Below are 6083 nucleotides of genomic sequence, written 5' to 3'. Positions count from 1 at the left end.
CTACTCTAGCAACCTCTCCTTATCTTAGTTTTGTGCATTGTTGTGCTAAGTAAAGTCGTTGATAGTAAGGTTCATACTAGATTTGGATTACTGCGCAGAAACAGATTTCTTTGCTGTCACGAATCTGGGCAAAATTCTCTGGAGGTAACTCAGAAAATTATGCCAGTTTATGTGAGTGATCCTCAGATATGTACGCAACTTTCATTCAATTTGAGCATTTTCATTTGAGTAAGTCTGGTGCCTCAATAAAATTCGTCTTTACGAACTGTTCTGTTTTGACAGATTCTGCCTTTTATTTCGCATTGCCTGTTTTGCTATGTTTGATGGATTTTTCGATTCCATTGACTTTCAGTAGCTTTGTGCAATGTCCAAAAGTGTTAAGAATGATTATGTCACCTCTGAACATGTATATTTTGATTGTGCACTAACTCTCTAATGAGTTGTTTTGAGTTTGGTGTGGAGGAAGTTTTCAAGGATCAAGAGAGGGACATGATACAACATGATCTAGGAGAGTGAAAGCTCTAAGCTTGGGGATGCCCCGGTGGTTCACCCCTGCATATATCAAGAAGACTCAAGCGTCTAAGCTTGGGGATGCCCAAGGCATCCCCTTCTTCATCGACAACATTATCAGGTTCCTCCCCTGAAACTATATTTTTATTCAATCACATCTTATGTGCTTTGCTTGGAGCGTCGGTTTGTTTTGTTTTTGTTTTGTTTGAATAAAATGGATCCTAGCATTCATTGTGTGGGAGAGAGACACGCTCCGCTGTTGCATATGGACAAGTATGTCCTTAGGCTTTACTCATAATATTCATGGCGAAGTTTCTTCTTCGTTAAATTGTTGTATGGTTGGAAACGGGAAATGTTGCATGTGGTAGTGTATAATAAAATACTTGTAGAACATTGAGCTTTGATAACTTGATTCTTTGCAAATGTTTTGAGGTATTTAGATGGTAAGGCTTGCTGGATAAATAAGTTAAAATTAGTAGTGGATTGTTGTCTTTAAGCTTGTGCCGTACTACAAACTCTATTTAAATAGTTGAAGGTGTAGTTGGACTTGATAGCTTTCCATGTCTGAGAGTTCATCGTAATAACTAAGTTGTGCTGAAGGTCGAGGGAGCTAGCGGGGTACTTGTGCCACCGTGAACGGCCCTCCTTGGAGTAAATTTTAATCATGCTCTTAATGATGAACCTGCTAGTTGTTTGCAATAAGCTTGTGAGTTCTTTTTGACTAATGTTAAGCTACGGTTTTTGGCACTTCCACCATCCAAATTTGCTAGCCTCTTCGGTACTGTGCATTGCCTTTTGCTCACATTGAGAATTGTGCATACTTCGCCGGTACATCCAAACCCGTGGGAGAACTTTCTCTTGTTCTCCTACACATAAGCCCATACATCTCCTCAAAACAGCCACCATACCGACCTACCACAGCATTTCCATAGCTGTTCCGAGATATATTGCCATGCGACATCCATTTTACATTACATGCCATGTTGTCATTTATTATTTATATATTGCTTTGCATGATCATATACAGCTGATGTGTGGTTTACCCATGTTACGCTAGATCATTGCACATCCTGCTACACTGGCAGAGGCATACAGTTTCATACATCATGTTTCATTCATTATGAGTTATTTGTACCAAAAAGTGTGTTGTTATATTAGGATGTTGCCCCTAAAAATGAAAAGAGCCGTGGAGGCCATCAAAAAGAAAAAAAAAAGAAAAAAAGGAAAAAGGGAAAAAAGAGAATAAAGAAAAAGGGGGCAGCATTACTATCTTTTATCCACACTTGTGCTCATGTTTTAGCACCCGCATTATTCATAGTCATCATTTGTGCTCATGTTTAGCACGTACATTCATATGAGAGAGTTTTCATGTTTTACTAGTATAACTATGTGGGGAATTTACACTATAGAACTTGGGTTATATATTCCAATGATGAGCCTCCTCAAAAGTGCTCTAGGTCTTCGTGAGCAACCAAGTTGGATGCACCCCCACTAGTTCCATTGGAGAGCTTTCATACACATATAGCTCTATGTGCATCCGTTGCATGGCAATCACTACTCCTTGCATAGCTTCGATCATAAGGCTTCCTCTTGTCTAATGGTCATTTACAGCTTTGCAAGCCTTTCTTCCATTTGGCCTTTGTGACGCCCCGAAACCGGTACCATGAGGATCCCAGCGAACCCGCCGAAATCCGCATGATATCGATTTTAGGAGACGCACCACCAAGCGCCTCGTACACGCCGAAGCATGCACGCGATGCGGGTGGAATCAATCACGAGAGTAACATTACAACAGATTTACAATAGAGCCCACAAGATACATATATTACAACAACGACTCCAACGAGTCAAGATACAAATATACAATACAAAGATCCAAATCATACAAAGATCGAATGCGTCCGAGTACGGACAAGATACAAATTGGACTAAGAGTCCTGAAGATAACCAGTGGCGTCCATAACCCTGCCCAGGCCAAGCCGGAAGGGTAACCTTGCTAACATCGTCTTCTTCAAACATATCTTCATACCTGCACGGTTATATCCCGTAGAAGCAGCAATAAGTACGGGTTCGTACTTAACAAGACTTCAAGACGTATAAGCATTCGTCAACCAGTCATCCTTTGTACTTGAGGCACGCAGGGGACTTAGAGGACGCAAGAGGAACGTCATAGGCAATATGGTGGGGTTAAGCGGCAGCGCGCAAGCACTAAAAACCTATAGAGACACTCTACAACATTCGTCTAATCAGAGAAGATGAGAGAGCGCATAAACTAACAGTTCTATACTCTGCAAACATAACCCAACCGATGTGTTCCCCCCTCGCAAGGAGGTACTTACAAAGGCACTCACACGGTTGTCAAGTTTTAACCATTTATTATTAAAGTTGTGCTAACTTACTACACAAGTTATTAGTATTGAAACAACAGGTGTAAGTTGTCTATGGTCGAGTCATACAGCTCCAAGTCGTCCATAACCGCGGACACGGCTTATCGATAAGATTTTAACCCTGCAGGGGTGCCCAAATGTGCCCACACGCACGATAAACCCACTTACGACAGGTGGATATCACGACACACACTCTCCTTCACTACAACAATGTCCAGGAAGCCACCTAACTAAGTTAAACCCGTTTCGGAGCCCGATCGAAACTCCGACGCGGACCTAGCTGTTGCGAGAACGGCTAAGAGGATCAGAGCCCACTAGAGGATGACCTCTTAACAATACGTGCCGCACCTACGGACGTGCAAGAGACAACGGGGATACAAGGCACTCACGGCTTCCCCAAAAGTAACATCATATCATCTGACCACAAAGAAACATGCTTGCACGCCCGGGAGAAGCAAAACAAACATCCAAACTAGTTGTGGCCACTGGACAAAGCTGTAGATTCCGGCAGTGGTCGAGGGGAGACCCGGTAAGCATACCCACGTGTGGTTAGAGCGCTCAGTCTCGGAACAGATAACAAGAACTCGGGGTCCTAAGATATTTAGGAAACACAAGTGAGCCATCACAAAACGAGCAGCTGACCCACCGATGCCTCCGCTAAACAAATATCAACAACTAAAGTAACCATGATTCTTCCCAGCATATAACCCGATAAGATATCAATAACGGTAACGAGATAAAACAGCACTAGCATGCACTACGACTCGCAAGGGCAGACTCGATAACCAAACAATAGCCATAGGAGGTGGTGGTGGCAATATGGGCTGCTTGAGGTAACAAGTGGAAAGGACACGTGACAAGAACGCAACTTAAGGATAGCATGAGGGAGAAAGCAAAATAAAATAGGTGAGCGACTCCTGCAGGGACAGGAGTATAGGGGAAATGCTTGCCTGTTAAAGCTTGCCGAGGGACATCCGGAGATCTTGTCGTATCTCACCACACCACTTCGTGATCCTATCCGGGAAGAAGCAAATGCTGGAACACACAACGTATGCAAGTCTTACTACTACGGAATAAGAACCGGCATGATGAAGATGATATGCATGGCATGGCAATGATGGTGCAATGCAGTTATCCAATTTAAGCGGGATCGGAACCCCGGACAAACAAGTTAGGTTGGAGTTGCATTTCTACCGGTAAAGTTAAGGGTTGATTAGCATGGTACAACATGGCAGGGGTGAACTACATCAAAATTAAACGGAGCGGGGAAAACCTAGTTGGAATTCCGAAATACTCCGCATATATGTGAGGTGAAAATGCACAACTATCAACGCGCGACATGATGCGAGATGTAAACAGATGAATGGATGGCATATTCATGTTCAGTGCATTTTTCTGATCATTTTTCTTATATGAAACATTTTATTTGGAAATATAGTTTGGGAGATATGGATTTATCAAGTTTTAAATAGTTTCAGCAATTTTCAGAAAACAGAGAAAAGGGAAAACGTTTTATACCAGAAGGAGAGCTAGCCACATCGGCTGATGATGGGACCTGAAGATGCTGACTGGAAACTGGACTGCCTGACGCTGGTGTTTCTCACCCAAGGAAATCCTAGGTAGAGACAAGGAACAAAGGACCAGGGGTCCACATGTAAGGAGATGATTAAAACAAGGGACAAGGTTGGCTTGTGCCTGTAGCAAAAAGAGCTCAGCATCTCACGTTGTTAAACACATGGGCAGAGAGACGTGCTACTGTTTGACGGCTTCCAAGCCTGGAGCTTGGCCATGCACGAGATGCATTGACGCGGGCACGCGGCGCTGTGCTTGTCGGCGATCAACATTGGCAGCGAACTTGAACGGAGTCTGTTGGTGGCGAGCTTCGTTACGCGGGCGACTACGGCTCCGGCTGGAAGTCGAGGAGAACTTGGCGCATGGCCGACGGTGCAGAACTTGTGTATGCTGTCGGCGACGACAAGCTCGGACGGGGACGTGCGGTGAGGACGAGCGCGAGGAAGATGGAGGGCGACGCGGCTGTTGGCGACGAGCTGGAGCCGGTGAGGTACGGGCCAAGCTGCTCGACGCGGACGGAGATGCATGACGGCTTGCGAGGCGGACGAGGCGTCGTTGGCGTGGCGCGCTTGGCCGTCGCGTGGCCTGGATGCTGGCGGTCGCAGACTCGCAGGGCTTGGGAACGCAGACGCGTTGCAGGGATGCGGACGTGTGGTCGCTGCAGGGAGGCGGAGCTCATGCGAGGCGGCGGTCGAAGACGTTTGAAGATGGAGACGAGGGCACGTACGTCGGCGACGTCTGGGAGATCATGGCGAGCGTGCTTGGCGCCGGCTTGCTGGGAGTGGAGCGGAGTGGGCGTCCAGATCAAGGAAGATAGATAAACAGAGAAAGGCTCAGACCTTTTGGCTCGCGCAGGGAAGAACAAGATCAAATTGTGAAGGAGCAGGGTACAAACCAATAAAGTTGCGCTGCAGATCATGTGAAGGAAGAGGAGCTCATCTTTATGAACCATTGATGGCGGAAACCAGAGGTGGCCGAGGCGGACGGAAAAGAGAGGAGGACGGCGGCGCTCTTGCAGCGACTAGAGCGTCACGGCCGGCAAGGGAGGAGGCGAGCGGAAGAAAGGGAAGAGGAAGAGAGGAAGTGGCGGCGGGTACTGACAAGGTATTAACTTGTCAATGCCTATGGATTGTAGGCTAGGGTTTAGTTGGAAGTAGAGGGCAAGTAGATCTCGAAGGTTTCAGCCGAAAAGTACTCGACGATTATGAAAACTAGGGTTTGTAAACAATGATTCGATGATTTCTGCGTCCCTCGACTCCCCCTTATATAGGAGGCGGAGCCGAGGGATTCGTGCCGTACAAGTTACAGAATCCGGGAAGGTTTCTAACTCATCTCGCAAGATTACAAATAAGACTTTCTATTACAACTCTAGCTTTCCTTAATAATATCTTGGGCTTCCGAATCTTCTTATTCTTCGGGTAGTGGGCCTTCAGTAAACCCCGGGTACTATCTTCGGCAGGCCCATTTGGGATGCCTATGTCAGTAGCCCCCGAGATTTTGCTTGAATCGCAGAGTTAAGGAAAATCTCCACTGTTTATTTTTATTCGACAACTTCAACTTCTCTATATTTCTTCTCATAAATTTCTATATTGTACAGGGATAATGGTAGTTGGG

At 45.7% G+C, this 6083-nt stretch overlaps 1 long non-coding RNA gene across 1 annotated transcript; it reads right to left on the bottom strand.

Annotated features, from left to right (window-relative positions):
- Positions 1–2081: 2081 nt before the first annotated feature.
- On the bottom strand, positions 2082–5557 carry LOC139834089 (uncharacterized). The gene is made up of 3 exons (XR_011749405.1): positions 4416–5557; positions 3848–3932; positions 2082–2539 (listed from the first exon to the last, which is right to left on the bottom strand). It is a non-coding gene; the product is annotated as an uncharacterized lncRNA (long non-coding RNA).
- Between the last annotated feature and the right edge of the window lie 526 nt (positions 5558–6083).

The sequence above is a fragment of the Lolium perenne genome, chromosome 7, assembly GCF_019359855.2.
Source record: "Lolium perenne isolate Kyuss_39 chromosome 7, Kyuss_2.0, whole genome shotgun sequence".
NCBI classification, from domain to species: Eukaryota; Viridiplantae; Streptophyta; class Magnoliopsida; order Poales; family Poaceae; genus Lolium; species Lolium perenne.
Note: the sequence above shows the minus strand (reverse complement) of the source record. Positions and strands in the feature narration are given on the sequence as shown.